This window comes from Zingiber officinale, chromosome 8A (assembly GCF_018446385.1).
Source record: "Zingiber officinale cultivar Zhangliang chromosome 8A, Zo_v1.1, whole genome shotgun sequence".
Classification (NCBI taxonomy): Eukaryota; Viridiplantae; Streptophyta; class Magnoliopsida; order Zingiberales; family Zingiberaceae; genus Zingiber; species Zingiber officinale.
In genome coordinates this window covers 45,858,212-45,879,329 of record NC_056000.1, presented here as the reverse complement: position 1 = coordinate 45,879,329, position 21,118 = coordinate 45,858,212, and positions in this window count along the sequence as shown.

Here is a 21,118-nt window from a genome sequence, read left to right as displayed (position 1 = left end):
TATACATTGGTAGCAGTATGATGATTCTACTTATACTGAATGCAGAATGTGGAGTGACTGCATTATGTCATTTGTTGAATTAACCCATCAACTAATTTTCCTATCAGTGGATGACCCACTAGGATGCTGATAGAGTTGATGATGGATTGGAGTAGTTACTAGGTTGCTATATCCTAGGCTAACCACAGCGAATTGTGGTAGAGAGGTTTTGTACAGTCTCTAGCTGGATAGTTAGGTGCCTTGGGGTACTTAGATATTGTTTTGTGTGGAGCGTTGCTCCCACATATCACGGGTTGCTGGTAGCGGAGCATTGCTCCTATATTTATTGCAGATACATGTTTCAGATTATTTGTGGTGGAGTATTGCTCCCACATATTGAAGATTTCTTGTGGTAGAGCGTTGCTCCCACATATGTGGTGTTTCCTGTGATGGAGCGTTGCTCTCACTCTGGAGGATTTATTCTTTGGTGATTTATGTTATTGATGATCAGATTTTTCGATTTATTATTGGAGATCTTATGGATAGGAATGTCTGTGATACGGACATTATGTGTCTTGATTTTTGCCATATAGGCTTACAGTGCCTTAGATGTTTTCAGGGACTCGATGATCCTGATATGTCGAGGATGTTTGGATAGGTTTCCATTATCTTTGTGGACGATGATGTGATCTATTACGGATCCGAGGTGAGTCACGTACACTACCTTTGCATAGATTTAGAGATGATTCGACGAGAACATCTATATGTGATTATCAGTAGTGCTGGTTTGGATTGTCTTTTGTTATGATGTTTGGGACACACGGTCACCAGTAGGAGTGTACCGTGATTCCACAGGAGATAGAGGTTGTTACCGTTGGGAGCAGCCAAAATCAGTGTAGGAGATCCGCAGTCTTTTGTGACTCGCAGGATCTTACAGACCTTTCGTCGAGGGTTTCTTCCACATAGCTATGCTACTTTCACGCGTGACCATGAAAGGCGTGAAGTTTACTTGGACTGGGGATTGCAAGACCAACTTCTAGGAGCTGAAGCGGAGACTATTGTCGGCTTTGATTTTTGGTTTTTACCTTCGAAAGAGGACGAATTTATTCTCTACACCGACGCGTCTCTACAGGGTATGGGTGCTGATCTGAGGTAGCACGGTAGAGCGTTCGTATATGCTTATCGATAGTTGATGGAGCATGAAAAGAAATACCCATTTCATGATCTGAAGTTGGCCGCTATTATGTTTGCCCTAAGGATTTGGCGGCATTACCTGTATAATATTACATTGAGATTCTCACTGACCATCGGAGTCTCAAATATCTGTTCACTCAGAAGGAACTTAATCTTCGACCGAGGAGATAGATGGAGTTCCTGAAGGATTATGATTGTACCATTAGCTATCACCTGGGAAAAGCTAATGTGGTTACCGATACACTTAGTTAGAGGTCCAGAGGGACTTTAGCTTGCCACCGAGTTGTGGTCACAGATTTGATTCAGGATTTCTCTGAGTTAGACATTGAGGAGCAGGGACAGACAGAGCAGAGTATTCTTGTTACCATAGTTGCTCAGTCGTCGATCAGGACGAGAATCCGAGAGACCCAGTTGTTGAGATCGAGGATGTCAGAGGCATAAGACTGCCAGAAGTGTTATGCTGACTGGAGTCGGAGACCCTTAGAGTTCTCCCTTTGCGACAAGGTATTTATGCGAGTTTCACCCACGAAAGGGGTGAAGAGATTGGCCTCAGAGGAAAGCTAGCTCCGCGATACATTGACCCTTTCCAGATCCTGGAGAGGATTGGAGCAGTAGCTTATCGGTTGGACACCGTCTCTAGTAGGTGTTCACGATGTATTCTACGTATCTATGTCGAGGAGATACGTACCCGACCCGACACACGTGCTGACAGATATCTCAGTTTCCGTACAGCCTGACGTGACATTACATTTGAGGAGATTCCGGTACGGATTCTTGACCGGAAAGAGCGTCAGTTGCGGAACAAGACTTTCCGGCTGGTTAAAGTCGGATGACAGCATCATTCGGATGAGGAGGCTACTTGGGAGCTCGAGGATACTATCAGAGCTCGATATCCCCATCTTTTCACTTGAAGTATGTGATTTAGTTTACCGTTCAGCATGCATACTTTTTATATCTGTTGTTAGTACTTGCTGATGGTAGAAACGAAATTTGGGGACCAAATTTTTATTAGTGGGGGAGAATGTAAAATACCAGAAAATAGATAATAATGATAAGAGAATTTTCCTGAATTTTTGAAAAATTTTCGGGAATTTTTCGGAACTCGTATGGACGAGTTAATGGGGATAAAATTTGGGTTCCCGAAAAGGCCTGTTTAGGCTACCCTATTTAAGTGAGGAATTGTATATTTATTTATTTTGTTTCTTATTTCTTTTCTTTCTTTTATTTCTCCGTTTTCCTCCTCGCCGAACCCCTCGTGCCTTCACCCGAGCCTCGCCTCGCCCTTTTCTTCTTTCCCCCGTCGAACTGAGCCCTAACTGCTCCTCGCCCGTTTCCTTTGTTCTTCCCGAGCCGCCGCGATCAAATTCTCCCCTTCACCGTCGGCGCGAAACCTTCTTCTCTCTCTCACGCGCGTGGGATGCCACTTCTCCTCTGCCCTAGCGGTCGCGGTGAGGACTGAGCCGACCAATTGATCCACTGCCTTCGATCTCCCCTTTGCCGTTGCTATTCCGCCGTCGCCGTCCGTCCACGCGAGCAGTCGACCGCCGTGCCCTAGTCTTCCTTATCACTGCTGGTTTCTTCCTCCTTCCTCGGCCATCTCTGCACGGACACATCCCGACTCTAGCCTCTGCCCCGACTCCAGCGACGCCGTCCCTGTGCCCTAGTTCATCACTGCCGGCCCCTCTTCTAGCCTCCAGCCACTGTGCCCTAGTTTTGCTCTTTACTGTGGTTCTGTTTTGTTGTTCCAGTAGCCACAGCAGTTGTGGATTGAGGTAAGCTTCGTTTGTTGATTAGGATTATTGCTTGATTGGGTGTCAATCTATTTCATCTGATCCGAACAGTGAAGTATCCAGCAAGGAGGTTGGGTTCGGTGGAGGGTCTTGGTTTCGGCAGCTATTCCATTTGTAGGCATTTTGTTGTCAGTATCAACACTCCCTGCTATGGATCAACAATCACAGCCGTTGATTAAGGTAAACTATGTATGGAGTTTCGATTGTATTTCTATGAGTATTTGGAGGATATGCATTTGTATTGGATTATGTTGGAGATGTTGTAATCTGCAGTTGCTTGGTTAGTTGTGGATTTAGGTAAGTTATGATGGATTCATGTTTAACTTAACCTAAGGTGATTATGGAAGGTTTAATCTATTGTAGTTGGATGAATTAAGTACTGCTGATTTATGTTGGATTAGATTTAATCCTTGGATTCATTAGATATGATCATATTGCTAATCGTAAGTTGATTAGCGAAAGGAAATGATTGTGCTGATTGAGGATTATTGATTAAGGAGAGTAATTCAAGTTAATCATTAATTATGGTTAATTAATGATGGATCGATTAGGGTTTTTCCTAATTAAGTTGGGTTGGATTTAGCTAGTTGTTGTTTATAAAATTAGCTAAATTGTATATCACGTTATCTGCAGGACTTTGATGCGAGACGAGTATCTCGGAGTCAGATTTTGATCATTTTATCGGAGGCGGGTACTTTGACTTATGTCTTTTGATATGCATGATAAAGTGTTTAACATATAGCAAGAATTGTGTTTCCACTTGATTCGGTTGGTCACTATATGATCTGTTACATGTTGTTTGTTTATTTATTATGCACTGCATGTTATTATTTATCTGACCATACATGCTTTCGGTAGTGACCCAACCATGTGATACATCATGTTCAGGACCTAGGGTTTATAAGATACCCTAACTGTTTGTGTACCTTCCATCTGATACATTGACTTGTGGTACACCTTTTATTTATGTATGGATCTTGCTATGCTATTCATGAGATTGTCATGCTTAGTATCATGCATCATGTTTGCATCTTTGCGCGATTATCGACTCCACTATGGTTGAGCTCATCGCCCGATTACATGTCTTGCACACACCACCCATGGATTAGTTGTATATCCGGCTGGTGTGTGTGCTGTTTGGCTCCATTGGTCGGGTGACTCGGTGTGGTAGCCGGCAGCTCTGTTTAGCTCCGTTGGCATTTAGGGTAGCAGCGTGGCCGGCAGATGGTGGACTCTGTTTGGCTCCGTTGGTCGGGAGACTCGGTAGTAGTGGCAGAGATTTTCCTCCCGTCGTTGTGCTTAGGGAGATGAGAGCATTGAGCTCCCCATTTATGATTTGGGGCGGAGGACGTGAGTACTCGAAGATTCCGTCCACTCGATCCTTTGTCGAGGCGGTGATGTCAGAGTGCACGGTCACCATATGTATTTATTTCATTTTATTGTTGTGATTGCTGCACTTATATGCTGCATTTATATGGATGCATTTGATTGACATGCATATAGGATTATGATTTTCTTCGGTCTGACGACCTGTTACCTTTGTACCTTGATCCCGGTTAGTACAGTTATCTCCTGATTTCGTTTCAGTTGCATTTATTCCTTCTCGTATTCAGGAGACTGTACGCATGATTAGTGTTGTTTTATTATGCATATCAGTTGTACCTGCTGAGTGTTGGACTCACCCCGCCTCCATTGTTGATATTTTCATGTTGAGGCTGTTCGGAGCAGTTCCAGTCGCTGACCCCCCATCTGCACGTAGAGCTAGTTCTCTATTAGTTCGTTATTTGTTTTACTTTGGCCTTTTTCTATATCAGACTTTGTTTTAGTATTGTCTTTGGATTTTTCCTATGGATATTGTATGGAGTGATACCTTTTGATGGATTTTTGATATGATATTGGATTTCATTCTACTATGTGCCTGCCTGGACGGCAGAAGAGGTGAGTTCGTTGGATTTGAGCTTTACGAGTGTAGTGGAGTAGGGTGGATTTCGAGTCAGAGTCCTATTGTTATTGATTACTATTATTAACTGCGTGGTTGTGACAGCCAGAGGCTGAATATCTTTATAAACTGCGTGGTGTTTGTTTTTATTTTTTGTTATCATTCCAGCCGCCTGTGGCTGATGTATATGTGATATGTAGAAAGTTTCATATTGTCCGTCGTACAGGGGAGATGCTGCCGAAATTTCTTCGGACAGAGACTCCTCTGGGGCGTGACAGAGCACGCGGTCACGCTTGCGTAATGGAGCTCATTAAATGCGCCCCTATGAGTGGACGACGCATGGCGATGCTGCCGTCATCGCATGATCGTATCGTCGGGTTAATGTGACCCTTGGCCTTTTTGAATTATACGGTGGGATCTGGTCCTCAGGTCCTGTGACCTGAATCTAACGGCTCGGAGGAATTAAGCCCAACCTTTATAAAGCATTCACCGCCCCCTCCGCCGCAGTTTTGCGTTCGTGCGTCCAGTGGCTTCCTATTGCGTTCAGTGCTACGGCGAATCCGTTCCTTCGCATTCCGGCAACTCTTCCTCTCCTTCGACCATCCTCTTCTCTGTAAGGATTCTCTGCCTTTTGCCTCTTCATTCTTTCGTGTTTCTCTTCGCATTCTAGTAGTGTTTGCACCCATTTTCTACTGTTCCGATCATCTTCTTCATTGACCCCTTTGCCTTTCTTCGGCTTTTGTTCTTTCTACGGTTCCGGTGATGGCTAGTTCTTCTCAGCCTTCGGAACTGGCTCCAGGCCCATGGTACACGATCATGGAGTCGCGGTTCGACGCGAGTGACGCGGAGAACCGGACCAATGTCTTCGATCTTCCTTCTGATTTTGAACTCATTTTGGCCTCGCCTTCCGATCAGCCACATATGCCACCGCGTGGCACGATCTGTGTCTTCCGAGATCAGTTTGTGGTCGGACTGCGGTTTCCTATCCACCCCTTCATCATCGAAGTCTGTAACTTCTTTCGCATTCTGATCGCCCAGCTCGTCCCTAATTCTTTTCGCCTCTTGTGTGGGGTTGTGGTGTTGTTCAAAATCCACAACATACCTCTCCGTCCTGACATTATTCATTATTTTTATTATCCCAAGCAGTCCGAGCTGGACACTTATCTATTCCAGTCTCGGATCGGGTTAGTCTTTTTTGATAAGATATCTCTCTCTAATAAACACTGGAATGATTACTTTTTCTACCTACGACTCCCCGAGCTGCCGCCTTTCCGAACAAAGTGGCAGGTCGGACTTCCTACTCCTCCCGTGCTGAAGAGATATAAAACCCGACCGGACTATCTCCAAGTTGCAAGTATGCTGGCCGGCCTGAAGTTCGATATCCATAAGCTGCTACCAGAGGGAGTGATGTATATGTTTGGTCCGAGTCCGAGCCAAACCAAGCTCCCGAACAGCTTTGGTAAGGAACTTAATTATTTGTTTTGAATCTAACTGATTTTCTTCCTTTTCTTTCGCAGCGAGCATCGTGATGGAATTCGTGTTGTTCGGTATCCTGAAGCAGAAAACTGACGCGATCGAGGCGGCAACAGCCAAGGAAATGGAGCGACATGACATTGCTCCGGTCGGCTCTCATGAGGGTGAGAGTGAAACGGTTGTGGGGAAGTCCGTCGCTCGGACCTCTCCCGTTGAGATTGGCGCAACTTCTAGCAAACAGCCTGCCATTCGGGGCGACGATTCTGAGTTGGGGGTTGATCTTCCCCTTATCGGACGGAAATGACGTAGATCGGGGACGCCTTTGCACTCGGCCGCCTCGGCAGCCCAATTATCTGAGCAAACAGGCCCGGTCTGCCCCAGAGACAATCCTCCCTCTGTGGAGGCCCTCTCCTCCGATCAGACCCCTTCCCAGCTAGATCTGCCAACGGACCCCATCGCGGTGCAGCCGGTCAGCTCTTTGCCTCCAACGCATCGGAGGCTTCGTCACTCGGGTATACTCTCTGCACCCGCCGACCAGCTGTCCGGTCCCTTAGCGTCTGCTCACACAACACCGGGTGGGCGCCGAACAATAAAGATCGTTCTGCACCTTCCAACGGAGGCATGCATGGTGGAATCTGATCGGCTTACGACCCCTGAACACGTTATCACCATCCGATGACCACTCGCCAAAGTATGGGAGGACGCCCGCGCTTGTGTCGCTGCAATGCCTCCCGGTCTGCTGGCCAACAGCTACCTGCAGCATGCCACCGGCGTAAGTTTTTTGTTAAGAACTCTTTCACGTGATCTTTCCGAGCGATACTCAATAGCTCCTTATTTGACAGAACTGGGTGGAAAGTGTGGTCATTGTCAATCGTATGGCGATGCTAGAGGATGAGCTGAAGAAGCTCAAAATCTCCGGCGGGTCGTCTTCCTCTCGTGGACTGTCCTATGCCGAGCTGTAAGCAAAGCTGACCAAGACGAAGGGACTATTGGAGGCCGAGCGGAAGAAATCGGCTGATCAGGCGCACCTGCTGGGCCAGTTCGAGAAGCGGGTCAAAGCCTTCAACCACAAGATAGAGCTAGCGACTACTCAAAAGAATAGTGTCATCGTCGATCTGGACGCGAAGAACGTAGAAGCCCGAGCCCTGGAGCAGCGGGTGAAGGAATTGGCCGACCTGCTGGACGTCGAGAAAAAAGGTCGCTCAGCGGAGATGGCAACTCTGAAGGAGGAAATGAAGACCCTCCAAGATGCACTTGAGGCTTCCCGGGTTGCCCTTAAAGAGTATCAAGAGGCTGAGCCGAGTCGCTTCGCTGTAATGAAGCAGAACTACATTCGCTTGACCGAATTCGTTCAGAAGGTCTGCGAACGGCTCGTTCTCGCCTTTGAGCTGGCCATCACTGCTACGACGGATCATCTGAAAGCCAAGGGTCACCTCGCAGAGTCCATGACCATCCCCATCCAGAAACACGTCGCACTCCTCCGCACCATACCTAAACACCTTTTTAACTACCTCGAGTGAGGTCCAAGTGTTCTTATAATCCCGTCGCTCGGCCGGAAAACCTTATTTTCAATGAAGCTATCTTGTTTGCTTTCTCTCCCTGTTAGTATGCTTTTTCTGGTTGGTGTAAATAGTCATGCGACTCGATAGGGTGTCATGCCAGAGGGTCACGGTTCTTTCCTTACCCCTGAGATTTATGGTCATCCCTTGACCATCACTAAATGTCGGGTCATATCGTAGTCGCTCGACGGTCTTCAGGCAGGGGGGTTTATAGTCGTCGGTTCGACTCTAGTGTTTAACATTGCCGCTCGACGGTCTTCAAGCCGGGGGGTTTATAGTCATCGGTTCGACTCTGGCGTTTAACGTCGCCGCTCGACGGTCTTCAGGCCGGGGGGTTTATAGTCGCCGGATCGACTCTGGCGTTTAACGTCGCCACTCGACGATCTTCGGGCCGGGGGGTTTATAGTCGCCGGATCGACTCTGGTGTTTAACGTCGCCACTAGACGATCTTCAGGGCGGGGGGTTTATAGTTGCTGGATCAACTCTGCGTTTAACGTAGTCGCTCTACAGTCTTCAGGCCGGGGGGTTTATAGTCATCTGTTTGACTCTGGCGTTTAACGTTGCCGCTCGACGGTCTTCAGGCCGGGGGATTTATAGTCGCTGGTTCGACTCTGGCGTTAACGTCGCCGCTCGACGGTCTTCAGAACAGGGGGTTTATAGTCGTTGGATCGACTCTGGCGTTTAACGTCGCCGCTCAACGGTCTTCAGGCCGGGGGATTTATAGTCATCGGTTCGACTTTAGCGTTTAATGTCGCCGCTTGACGGTTTTCAGGCCGGGGGGTTTATAGTTGTTGATTCGACTATGACGTTTAACGTCGCCGCTCGACGGTTTGATGGAGCTTGGCCATGTTGGGACCGATTATGTAGCTAGAGGGGGGATGAATAGCTCGGTGCGCTCGTCGTTCTCTTCGTTGCTTGTTTCTTCATAATATGCAGCGGAAAATACAAAGAAACAAAATACACAATGCTAACAAGAGGATTTACTTGGTATCCACCTCACAAGAGATGACTAATTCAAGGATCCACACACTCACGCACCCTCCACTAATAAAACACTCCTTTATGATAACTACCAAAGGCGGAGAAGCCCTACAAGTTCACACTACAAGAAGAACAGGAAAGGGAACAAAATATAAGCAAAAGCTTACACGTTTGCACAGGAAAACCCTAACCCTAGATTTCTTCTTCTTTTGTAGATCCGCCTCTTGACTTGGAAATGCCTCCAAAAACCCTCAAGATCTGGCGTGAGAACTGTGGAGAAGTGGCTGGAGTCGCTGTAAGGATCGGAGATGAAAGCCGTGGAAGTTCTACCGAGAGAACAGCTCGTCAGCAGTTAAATACGACACCAACGGTCGGATCCCGATCGATTGGATTGCTCCCAATCGATCGGATTGCTCCCAATCGATCGAGGAGGCTTTGGATCGATCAGCGGATCGATCCAGAGCGCCTCTGTGCTCTTAGGAATGGCCTGGATCGATCAATTGATCGATCCAGGGCCTATCGCGCAGAATCGCACTTCCCAATCGATCCTTGATCGATTGGGGGCTCTGGATCGATCGGTTGATCGATCCGGAGCTGTTCTGTGTGATCGCGCACTTCTCCCAATCGATCCACTGATCGATTGGGAGGAGGCTTGTCGAAGACTCGCCCAATTGATCAGTCGATCGATTGGGCATGAGTCAATCGATCAGTTGGTCGATCCAACTCATGATTTCTCCCAAAATCAAGTCTAAAGTCCCTTAAACCCACATACGGTCAACCATGACCTGTTGGTTCATCGTGCCTAGCATCCGGTCACCCTTGACCTGCTAGGACTTGCTCACCAAGTGTCCGGTCAATCCCTTTGACCCACTTAGACTTTCCTCCTCGTGTCAAGTATCCAGTCAATCCCTTTGACCTACTTGGACTTTCCACCTCGTGCCAAGTATCCGGTCAATCCCTTTGACCTACTTGGTCTTTCCAACACCAGATGTCCGATCAGCCTTGATCCATCTGGATTTCCTCGTGCCTGGTTTCACTCACCAGGACTTCCTTCTGCTTAGCTTCACTCACTAGGTCTTTCACCTAGCTTCACTCACCAGGATTTCCTTCTGCCTAGCTTCACTCACTAGGTCTTTCAACTGTCTAGCTTCACTTACTAGGTCTTTCACCTGGATTCACTCACCCGGATTTTCCCGTCAAGTATCCAGTCAACCTTGACCTACTTGACTCTCCTTCACACATGAACAACTGCACCTGCAATCTTCATGTATTGACTACATGTATTGCCAAACATCGAAACCACAACATCAAGACTCGAGCTTGACTCAATTCAAGCTCAGTCAACACGGTTAACCTTGACCTGGGGAATATTGTACCAACAAGCCGTTCGGCGTGAATTTGGTATACCTTTGTGTTTTATGATTTCATTCCTGTAGTCAAAAGGTGTCGCAGAACGGAAATATACAAAATGAATTACAATGGCGCACCTTTCACCTAGCTCGGTACGGCTGGAGATGGTTAGCGCTCCAGGGCCGCTCTAGCTGCCGTCTATCTTCATCTTCCAGGTAGTAGACGCCCGATCGGAGCTTCTCGATGACCTTGAAGGGCCTAACCCATGGAGCCTCCAACTTGTTCACATCACCGACCAGCTTCACCTTTTTCCATACTAGGTCGCCCACTTGGAATGCCCTGGGGATCACTCATCTGTTGTAATTCTGCTTTATTCTCTATTGGTACGTCATTAGCCGAACGGCTGCTTTGGCTCGCGTCTCGTCTATCAAGTCCAGCTCTAGCTACCTTCATTCGGTGTTATCCTTGTCGTATCGTCGCACCCAATCAGACTCTATTTCGACCTCCACGGGAACGACAGCCTCACCTCCATATACCAAGTGGAAAGGCGTAACTCCCGTTCCCTCCTTTGGGTTTGTGCGGATTGCCCATAGTACACCTGGAAGCTCGTCCACCCAGCTACCTCCGACACGGTTGAGCCGAACCCAAAGAATACGTAGGATTTCTTGATTGGTGACTTCCGCATGTCCGTTGCTTTGTGGGTAGGCAACGGAGGTGAAGTGCTGCTGAATGTCGTACCCCTCACACCATTCTCTGAGTTGTTGGCCGACGAACTGCCGACCATTGTCGGACACGAGCCGTCGTGGGATGCAGAACCCACATATTATATGTTATCAAATAAACTTCTTGACCATCTGCTCGGTTATTTTTGCCAGCGGCTCGGCCTCGACCCATTTGGAGAAATAGTCCACCGCTACAAGTAGAACTTCTGCTGCCCGGTCGCCATAGGGAAAGGTCCCACAATATCCATGCTCCATTGATCGAATGGGCAGGATAACGTGGACGCCTTCATCTCCTCCGTTGGCCGGTGGGTGAAGCTGTGGTATTTCTGACAGGAAAGGCACGTGGCGACGGTCCGAGCGGCATCTTCCTGGAGGGTCGGCCAAAAGTACCCGGCAAGCAGAATCTTCCTTGCCAACGAGCGACCGCCTGGGTGTCCTCCACAAGACCCGTGATGCACTTCTTTTAGTATATATTCCGCGTCCTCCGAGCTGACGCACTTTAGTAACGGACGGGAAAAAGCTTTTTTGTAGAGTTGATCCCCGATGAGGGTGAACCGACCAGCTCTCTTTCTTAGCAACCGGGCCTCTTCCCGATTGAAAGGCGTAGCTCCTGATCGCAAAAATTCCATGATCGCCGTCCTCCAGTCACCCGGGAACGTGAGGCCTTCCATCTTGTCGATGTGAGCCACTAAGGACACCTGCTCGAATGGTTGTTGGATGACAATCGGCGATATTGCACTTGCAAGTTTAGCCAACTCATCCGCTGCCTGGTTCTCCGCTCGGGGGATTTTCTGTATAACGACTTCGCAGAAGTTGGCTTTAAGCTTTTTAAAGGCCTTCGCGTAAAGCTTGAGCCTTGCATTGTTTATCTCGAAAGCTCCTGAGAGTTGCTGGGTGGCAAGTTGAGAGTCTGAGTAGATTGCCACTCAGCTCGCTCCCACATGTCGAGCGGCCTGCAAGCCAGCTATGAGGGCTTCATACTCTGCTTCATTATTGGTTGCCCGATATTCCAACCGGACAGACAAATACATCCGTTCTTCTTGAGGAGAAAGTAATAGGATACCTATACCACTCCTGATTCGGGTGGATGACCCATCCACATATACTCTCCATAAAGCTTCGGGTTCGGGATTCTGCACTTCGGTGATGAAATCTACCAAGGACTGCGTCTTAATCGCCGTGCGGGGTTGATACTGGATATCGAATTCACTGAGTTCAGTGGTCCACTTAATCAGCCATCAGGATGCCTCCGGGTTAAGGAGGACTCTCCCCAGAGGGATGTTCGTCATGACGATTATTGTGTGCGTGAGGAAATAAGGTCGAAGCCTCCGAGCGGCAAGGATTAGCGCGAAGACAAGCTTTTCTAGACCAGTGTAGCGGGACTCGACATTCTTTAGAATGTGACTCAGAAAGTACACCGGCTGCTCTTCGTCGTCCTGCTACACTAACGCCGAGCCAACAACATGCTCGGTCGAGGATAAGCAGATGCGGAGTGGCTTGCAAGTAGTTGGCTTAGCTAATACAGGTAAAGAGTTTAGATAAACCTTTAAATTTTCAAACGCCTAATCACATTCTTTGTTCCACTGGAATTTGGTAGCTCGGCGCAAAATCTTGAAAAAAGGCAGGCTCCAATCGGTCGTTCTGGAGATGAACCGTGACAGAGCCATTATCCGACCGGTGAGGCGTTGCACTTCCTTCAGGGTTCTGGGAGGTGGCATGTCCTGCAATGTCTTTACTTTGCTAGGATTCGCCTCTATGCCCCGCTCGGTGACGATGTAGCCTAGGAAGCGTCCACTTTTTTCTCCAAACAAACACTTCTGAGGGTTCAGCTTGACTCCATACATCCTCATCGTCCGGAAGGTCTCCTCTATATCTACACAAAGATTGGTCGCTCGGAGTGATTTAATGAGTATGTCATCAACATATACCTCCAGGTTGCGCCCGATCTGCTTCCGGAACACTTTGTTCATCAGCCGCTGGTATGTAGCCTCGATGTTTTTTAATCCGAACGGCATCACGTTGTAGCAGTAGGTGTCGTCCGCCGTAATGAAGCTCACTTTCTCCTATTCGTCCCGGGCGAGCGGCATTTGGTGGTATCCCTGATAGGCATCTAGCATGCATATTAGCTCGCATCCAGCAGTCGAGTCCACCATTTGGTCAATTTGGGGCAGAGGGTAGAAGTCTTTTGGGCATACCTTATTCAGATCCCGAAAGTCGATGCAGACCCTCCACTTATTACCCGGCTTGGAGACCAGCACCACATTCGCGAGCCAGCTCGGGAACTGCACCTCCCGTATATGGCCGGCCTCCAGAAGCTTCTCGACTTCCGCTCGGATGATGACGTTCTGCTCGATACTAAAGTCCCTCTTCCTTTGCTTCACTGGCCGAGCGTCCGGTTGGACATGGAGCTCATGTTGCGCGATACTTGGTGAGATGCCTGGTAGCTCGTGTGTCGACCATGCGAAGACGTCATGGTTCTGCTGTAGGCACGCGATCAGCTCTTCCTTCTGGCCCGCTTCTAGGTCGGACGCGATGAAGGTGGTGGCTTCCGGGCGACAAGGCTGAATCCGCACCTCCTCTTTTTCCTCATAAACTAAGGTCTGTGGCTTCTTGGTTATAGTGTTTACCTCAAGGCGCGGTGTTTTCCGAGCGGACCTGGATTCAGCTTAGACCATCTCCACATAACATCGCCGGGCGGCCAGTTGATCTCCTTGAACTTCTCATACTTGATCCTCTACGGGGAACTTAACCTTCTGACAAAAAGTGGAGACGACCGCCAGAACTCATTGAGAGTCGGTCGCCCCAATATCACATTGTATGCGGAGAGAGCATCGACCACGATGAAGTTAGTGGTCAGCGTCCTCTGAAGTGACTCTTCTCTTAGCGAGATAGCCAACCTTGTTTGCCCGACCGGCATAACCTCGTTACCAGTGAATCTGTACAGGGGGGTTGTCATCGGCAGCAACTCGGCTTGGTCAATTTGAAGCTGGTCAAATGCCTTTTTGAAGATGATGTTGACCGAACTGCCTGTATCAATGAATATGCGGTGGATAGTATAATTTGCTATTACTGTACATATGATAAGAGTGTCGTCGTGCGACACTTCAACACCTTCTAAGTCACTGGGCCTGAAGCTGATCTCGGGCCCTGTGCCTGCTCTTGATTGTAGCCGACCACGTGAATCCTGAGCTGCCTGGCGTGCGACTTCCTTGCTCGATTGGAATCTCCGCCGGTTGGCCCCCCTGCTATGATATTGATCTCCCCCGAGCGGCGTTGCTTCTGTTTTCTTCCTCCCGTGCGGATGGTCTAGCTCTCTCATGAGAGGTCCGGGGTTGATCACCGTGATGTGGTCGCTCGGAGGATCGCCTAACTTCTCGCCGCCCGGCGTCCTGGTGCCGATGTCGCTGGTTGGGCGAGGGCGATCGGCGGCGGTAGTTTCTTGGCAATGGAGAAACAACTGGAGCGAACCTTCGACAGTCACGGGTGTTGTGACTAGCCGACTGGTGTAGGGAACAAAACATAGGAGTCCATACATTTCCCCTTGCCTTCGGCCGTTCGGATGTCACATGCTGAACGGCGCGTGGTCTAGCTTCTTGATATGGCCTCATCCCCTCGGCTCGAGGCCCTCTAGGTGGTTGACTGACCGGCTGCCTCCGCTCGGTTGACACTGGTGGTTCAGTAGGCGTCTCCTTCCTTCTGGTCGCTTGGGCCTCCTCCACGTTAATATACTCGCTTGCCTTTTTTAGCATATGGTCGTAATCGCGAGGCGGCTTCCGGATGAGCGAACAGAAGAAATCCCCAGTAGTCAGTCCTTGGGTGAAGGCGTGCATCATGGTCTCGGATGAAACTGTCGGGATATCCATGGCCGCCTAGTTGAATCGTTGAATGTAGGCTCGGAGAGTCTCTCTGGGCCCCTGCTTCATGGAGAATAGGCTGACGCTCGTCTTTTGATAGCGCCTGCTGTTTGCGAAGTGGTGGAGGAACACTATTCGGATGTCCTTAAAACTCCGAATCGATCCGTCCGGCAACCTTCGGAACTATCGTTGCCCGAGCCGGATAGGGTAGTGAGGAGAACTCGACACTTAACTCCGTCAGTGTATTCATGGAGAGTAGCAGCATTATAGAACTTACCGAGATGGTCGTCTGGGTCAGTCACACCAGTGTACTCTCCAATTGCCAGGGGGCATAGTGTCTCGGGAGCGGATCCTGTAGAATCGCCTCTTAGAATTTGCTATTGATCCGCTCGGGAGAAGCATCGGTCCAAGGTGTCTTGCCCTTCTTGACGTCCCGAGCGGGGGCCTCATCAGATGATCCTTGGTTGGCCTGGGTGAGCTCGGAGGGAGTTTGGAAGAGGGCCCGATGGAACGGAATAGGGGCGGGGTGGCACGTCTCCTAGTGTGCCGGTCTGCCCTTTATTTTGCGCCCAAGTGGAGTGCTGCTTCGGTCGATCTTCCTGCACCACTCGGGCACCTGATGTTGAGGCAACCTGCTATGCCAACCGCTTAGCTTGAGCCTTCTACTGTTGCTCTACTATCTTCGCCGCTCGCGCTTGGATGAGTGCGTCGAGTTCTTCGGGGGAGAGCGTCACGGTGTGTTGGCGTCCAGCTTCCTCCATTTTCTCGGCCCGGATTCAGGTACATTCCCACATACGGTGCCAATTTGATCCTGTCCGGGAGTTGAGTCGATGGACACTGGGGGCGTGGAGCTCTCTGCTGTCTTCGGATGACGCGGCTGCTGTCTTCGGATGACGCGGACCTCCGACGAACCTGCAACAAAGCTGAGCTGGGAAGGGGTTCCCGGCGATGACCCTCCGACGTTCAAATCAGGCAACGACAAGAAGAAGTAGAGTAACAAGATGAGGACTGTAGCTACAGTAAAAATGAATGCGTACCTTCGTCGAAGTCTAGGGGTCCTTATATAGGATCTCTGGGAGGCGGCATACGCTTCCCGAGGCGTGCACGCTCCTCAAAGCATACCTCGGAATGGGTGTGTCAGAAAATTGTGCCTGACTCCATACCGCAATCGTCCGAGCATATCTCTGACATGACAGTGAAAACTTCCACTGTACGATTCTCTGTCCGGTCTGACCGCCGACCATGTTGTCTGTCGGTGGCACATGTCTTGAGAAGGATATCACTAGCTGCCCCTTTTGTCCTCTTCTGAGTCTTTTGTTGGTTACTAGGTCGAGCGGGAGGACTGCTCGGCCATCCTGGCGTCCGGGAGTGCAAGCGTACCGGACCGAGTGAGAAGGCCACTCGGTCACATACTCGAGCGGGCTTGCAGCCTTAGTCGATCTGCCGCTCAACCGAGCAGATAGGCTGTCCGGCGGATCAGCTCTTTTATACAAGCACTCATGAGCGTCGGAAACCCGACCTGAGGTCGAATTGTCGTCGCGCCGGCCTGGGTACTATTCTAGTCGATCGGCCAGACGAGTCTCTCCGCTCGGCCAGACTCTTAGGTTGACCATCTTGACTTTGACATCCACGTGTCGTTAACCCCTACTCATGCGGGCCCCCCTTTCTTACCACCGGATCAATAGTCAAATTTAAAATCAAGTGATAATTAAAATTAAGAAGATATTCAGGATATATGTAGTCAGATAGATCATTCATCTTTAGGGCTTAGCCCCCCATTCTTCTGTGTAAAATTTTCAACATATAATAGGTCGGACACATAGCTGGTCGGACTTTTTAGGCTTAGCTCCCCACTCTCCTATGTAAATCTCTCATAATAAAGTTAGTCGAACCTAGAGCTGGTCGAACCTTTGGGACTTAGTTCCCCACTTTTCATGTGCATGTCTCTCAGTATACATCCGGTCGGACGTAGAGCCGGTCGGACCTTCAGGACTTAGCTCCCCACTTCTTCTGTGCAAGTCTCTCAACATACAGTCGGTCGGACCCAGAGCTGATCAGACCTTCGGAACTTAGCTCCTCACTTCTTCTGTGCAAGTCTCTCAGTATACAGTCAATCAGACCCAAAGCCGGTTGAACCTTCAAGACTTAGTGTTAGGACCCGTGCGACCAGCAAGAGAAGGTGAATTGCCCTTTAAAACGAAAATAGAACATTTCTCGTCTTTTGAAATAATAAGACACTTGTATAAAAATAATTGATAAACTAAAAAGAAAGAGGCTACCGATTTTTTACTTGGTTACAACTGGGAATGTTGTTAATACAAGACTCTGAAACACTACTCAAATTCTCCTTTCGTCATAGGCAGAGAAGTCTCTTACAAACGTTGGAAGCACACAAAATAGTAGAACACTTAAAGAAACTCGTATACAAGTGATTCTAGACTACTAGTATCATGGTTATATTTATAACTCTACTCAGGGCGCCTGGAACCCTTCCAGGCGCCTAAAGGGGGATAAAATTTTATCTCCGTCATGACGGCTCGTGCCACGTCGTGTTTGGCTAATTTTTCAACTTTGGGCACCAAGAGGGGTTCCAGGCATCTGAAACAAAAAAGTCAACATCCTATTGACTTTTTGGTTCGGGTCTTCCTCTTCGGTTTCGCTCGTTTGGGTTATTTCTGACATCTGAAATAGGCCTCACCCGAACCCATCTTCTGGCATTCTCGAGCAACCTTCTGCTTCGGTTTCTCATCCCTCGGAAACGTCACTCGCCTCATTCTCGTCCGTCAATGTACTCTTCCGCAGCACATCGTCCCTTAGACGCACCGAGTCTGTCGACTCTCTCCCGTGATGTCCTTCTCACTAGCTGCGTCTTTTGGTCAACCTCCTGTGCTCCTAAGTTCTTGCACACTTAGACACAGAACATCAAAACATAACAAGACTTAACTTGACTTGGTTTGATCTCATCAAAACTTCCACGGGGTACTTATAATCTCCCCCTTTTTTAATGTGAGCAACACCAGGTTAAGTTAGGGTAAACCAAACAAAAATAGTAATGAATTTTGTATTTTTTTTAAAAAAAATATGTAAAAAAAATCTACCTCCCCCTAGACTTTACCCCTAATTATCTCCCTTTGATCATATTAAAAATAGGTATTTTAAAATGACTTGGAAATAAGTCTTAAAACAAAATATAAGGGAAACAAAGTCTAAATCAACCATTATCCAGAAAATTAGGAAAATATAAATTTCAAAAAATCAAATTTTGAAAAAATATTTTTAAATTCAACTCTTTTTTCTCAAAAAAAAAAAGATAAAATTAATTTCAATGAGAAATTTTGCAACATAATTTATTTGAAAGCATTAGATAGGTTTATAATAGTTAAATGCTTAATAATTAGTTAATTAAACATTCATTTCAGTATGACTTCCAAGCTCTCGCAAGGCACTAGATCTTCTTAGTTATTGAAACAACAACCACTTATAGACAAAGCTTGTTAAAGAAATTAAATATTTAATTTTCTTTCTGAAAGTCTTAGGTCTAACTTAAAACAAGTCATGCACAAAAAGATAATTTTAATTTAAACATGACTTTGGAACCTAAAACAGATTCCTTCCTACTGAATTTATCAAAAACTTTATAGGAACATACTTCTGTGATATTCTTCTAATTTGGCCTTTATGATATTTAAGATACTAATTTAGATTTCTATAATTTTTTCAAGTATTTTGATTATCATATGCTAAGTTTCTTGATTTTTCAATTTAGTTATTCAATTTTTCATTTTCATCTTTTAATTTATCATACATGTCTAAGGTGCATGTATTTGCTAGGATTGTTCTTAATTTAAAAACTTCCTTTTTCAAATTAATATTTTTTATTTTTAGTTTACATAGCGATCTTGTCATGGATTTAATACCTGAATATAACTGGTTACGGGTAGTAAATATATCTCACTTACCAGATATGCTCTAAAGTGTGTTTCTTCTTTCTCACTGCAACTTTCTTCTGAGGAGTCTCCCCCTTCATCTATGCTCTCCTCCTAGTGGCTTACCATCAGTGCAAGTCAAGCATACTCCTCCAAATCTGAATCTGATGATGACTCGTTCCACATCGCCTTCAGGGTTTTGTGCTTTGTTGTGGTTGGTCCCTTCTTGTTGTCCTTCTTCAGCTTTGGACAATCATCCTTGATGCGCCCCTCTTTATTGCAGGTATAGCATCTTACCTTCCTTCCTCTTCTTTTCTTTGTCTGCACTTAATTAAACTTATTAGTTTTAAAAAATTTCTTGAATTTCCTTACCGTGTATGTTGTTTCATCATCATCGAGGAGTTGTCGGTGTCTGATTCATCCTTCTTGGCTTTTAGAGCAATGTTATTTGATTTCTCTATTTCCTGAGAACCTATACAGTGAGACTCATGAAGCTCAAAAGTTGAAAATAAGCTTTCAAGAGTACATACCTCAAGGTCCTTAGAGATGTAGTAAGCATCTACTAAGGATGACCACTCTTGAGTTCTCGGAAAAGAGTTAAGTGTGTACCTTAAGGAGTCACAATTTGTTACCTTTTCTCTGGGATAGTTGAGCTAGGTGATCATGTCTTTGATTCTTGCATGAAGTTGGGCTACCTTCTCTCCCTTGTTCATCCGGAGGTTTGCCAGTTGGCTTCGGAGGATGTCCCCTTTTGCTAGTTTGGCTTCTGAAGTACCTTCATGGAGCTCCAAGAATTTCTCCTAGAGATTTTTGACGGAGTCGTAGCTGTTGGTGCAAGTTACATTAACGGTCTAACTTAGGTTTTGATGAATGATAAAGTAAGTAAGTTAGGTTTAATGTGATCTAACGATTTAACTAAGTGTGCAGGAGAAATCCATATAGATCGACGGGTTGATTGGATATCTTGCAAGAAATCCAGATAGGTCGATGGGCTGGCCGGATATCTGGCACGAAGTCCAACTTGGTCAACGAGTCGACCGGATAGTTGGCATAAAGTTCAGACAAGTCGACGGACTGACCAAATGTCTGGCAAAGCGGTAAGTTATGGTAAGTCACTAGAGGAAAGTGACTTAGTAGGAAGCATTCCTCGTTTGAGGGAATAGTAGGCGTCGATTCAACTTAGATCTATTTGGAAAATCTAAGTTGAGATCTTGACTAGATTTTGATCTCGAGAAGACATAATCTAATTACTACTCTTGACTATAATTGTGCTAACACTTATTTCTTATTTTGCAGGGTAATATAAGTTTTATTGTCTCGGACTAACTTCATTTTGTAGGAAATAAAGCTATTAGAAAAGTTGGTCCGGGCGCCCGAAAGCGGTCTAAGCGCTCGGAATGCCCAAAATTAATCTTGTTGCCAGCTTGGAGCACATTGATTGGATGGTTGACGTCACAGTCCTAGCGCTCGGAAGGGATCCAAGCGCCTGGAATTGCCTATATAAGCAGCCTTCCACCAGGAGCACAAGATCCTGCGATGCTGTGAAGCTTCTCCGACAACCTGCGACTCAATTTTTATTTTCCATGTTGTCGGTAACTTTATTTTATAGTTCTTGTACATATTGTGTAACTCTTTTGTGAACTATTAGTGAATTTCCCAACAAAAGCACTCTCACGTGAGGGCCTTGGAGTAGGAGTTTACGAAGGCTCCGAACCAAGTAAAACTTGGTGTGTTAGCGTTGTTTTCGTTATTATTTTTTGCTGCGTACTTTGACTCAATAACTATTTTTCAACGATAAAATGTGTCATGCTTTGAGGAATTGAATTTAATCTTAATTGGCACAAATAAGAAAAGCACAAGAAATGTCAAGTTGGGATTTTGACATCTTCTTAAGGAATTAAGGGTAAATTTAAGCCTTAATTTAATTTGTTTACTCTTTGTAAGAGTAAAATGTGCCATTATTTGAGAAATTTGATATAATTTATATTGACACAAATTAATCAAGTGCAAAAGAAATGTCAAGTTGAGTTTTGACATTTTCTTAAGAAAATATGAGCACTCTAGAATTACTTTTAGGTTTAGCTAAGGATTTAAGGACACTTAGATAGATAATCTAGGTATATTTTATTTATGCTAATTGTCATGCTTTGTTTGCCCATCACATGCCATGACATCATCTTTTGCATTCATGCTTATTATGAAAAACAACAAAAATACCATAGCATGTCATACATATATCATGTACCTATAGTATATGTTCTTTTGAAAATTATATTCATTTTGATGTATGACATAAATCATCATGCATTATTTTAATTTCCTTGAAATCAAGGACAAATGGCATTGACTAA